At 40.7% G+C, this 1,365-nt stretch overlaps 1 protein-coding gene and 1 long non-coding RNA gene across 2 annotated transcripts in view; both read right to left on the bottom strand.

The window, feature by feature from the left end:
- The window catches only part of LOC123967660 (asialoglycoprotein receptor 1-like), a 62,945-nt gene that overhangs the window by 57,774 nt on the left and 3,806 nt on the right, over nucleotides 1-1,365 (bottom strand). The gene's annotated exons all lie outside the window — the stretch shown is intronic.
- LOC123967671 lies at nucleotides 1,029-1,365 on the bottom strand. The gene is made up of 2 exons (XR_006824311.1): nucleotides 1,302-1,365; nucleotides 1,029-1,225 (listed from the first exon to the last, which is right to left on the bottom strand). It is a non-coding gene; the product is annotated as an uncharacterized LOC123967671 (long non-coding RNA).

Here is a 1,365-nt window from a genome sequence, read left to right as displayed (position 1 = left end):
CATCACACTGCCTCCATCGACAGGCCTTCTTCCCATAGTGCATCTGGTGCCATGTGTTCCCAGGAAAGCGACACAAACCATGCATGTAAGTAAAAGATGGCGCAGTGAATAAGACATATGCCTTTGGTGTGAGAGACCTGGGTTCAACTCCCCACTGTGACACATCCACCAATGTGTCCCTGAGCAAGACACTAAACCCCTAGTTGCTCCAGAGGCGTGCGACCTCTGACATATACAGCAATTGTAAGTAGCTTTGGATAGAAGCATCAGCTAAATGAGCAAATGTAATGTAAAGTAGATACTGAGTGTAGTTAACTTCACCTGCCAGTGGTCATATCAGAATACAAATAATAACCAGACCCTCTTGAGAACAAGTACTGCAGCGCCCCCTTTTGGCCAATCAGTAGCAACAACGTAAACTGTGACAAACAGGAAACTGAGCAGTCTTGTTGGTCCCTTTCATCAATCTGCTGATACACAAATCATAAACACTACATCTCTAACAAGGCAGAAGAAAAGCACATTCAGAGTTATTAATTGTTGACATAATAGAAACAAATGTGCTCTCAATGTGTTAACAAAGATCTTGTGCGATGAACAATGGCAACAACCAATAAGATGTGCTGTGATTGACATGTGATGTGACACGTGAAGTGTTTTGTTTTTTTTATTCAATAAAGTTTTCCTCCTGAGCAGAGTTCCAGCACGAGCGCTGATGCCCCACCGTGTTTTATTCCTCCGTCATTATTTATGGCTTAGTAATGGGTGTGCGCGCTAGAACTGTTGAATAATCTTGCTCTGCTAACATTAATATTAAACAGTTTAGTTCCTCTTTAGGTCAGTGACTGTATTTTCCTAAATGCTGGTGTCAGACTTACAGTGCCAATATAGTCCAAGATCTAACTGCTCGTATCATTAGTGTCTGTTTTTTTGCAGTGACACACAGACACATGTTTGAAAAATTACTCACTTTGATTACATTTTTTCATCTTTGCTATAAAAGAAAAGAAAAGAAAAGAACAAGCCAGTTGATATCATCTTCCATGTAATGAATCTTTACAGAGTCCCCAGTAACCTTCTCAAGTATGACTGCAGTGTTTAAAGAGATAAAGCCTTCTTTTTGCAGATCCATCTGTTTCTGGCACCACAGCTCACTGATTTCCATCCTTCTTTCTCTACAGAAATTACACACTGACCGTTGGTAGCAGGTTGTTGTATCCAGGAGCTGAGGGAAGAACATGATGTTTAGATGCAGGCTGATAGATTTTATGCTTCAAAATGTTTATGAATGTGTCTCTTACTTTTCAGTCAGAACACTTCCATTGACCCACTTCCATTTCCCATCTTCAGCTCTCAGACCAATCC

The sequence above is a fragment of the Micropterus dolomieu genome, linkage group LG03 (genome assembly GCF_021292245.1).
Source record: "Micropterus dolomieu isolate WLL.071019.BEF.003 ecotype Adirondacks linkage group LG03, ASM2129224v1, whole genome shotgun sequence".
Taxonomy (NCBI): domain Eukaryota; kingdom Metazoa; phylum Chordata; class Actinopteri; order Centrarchiformes; family Centrarchidae; genus Micropterus; species Micropterus dolomieu.
This window is presented reverse-complemented; position numbering and strand designations above follow the sequence as displayed.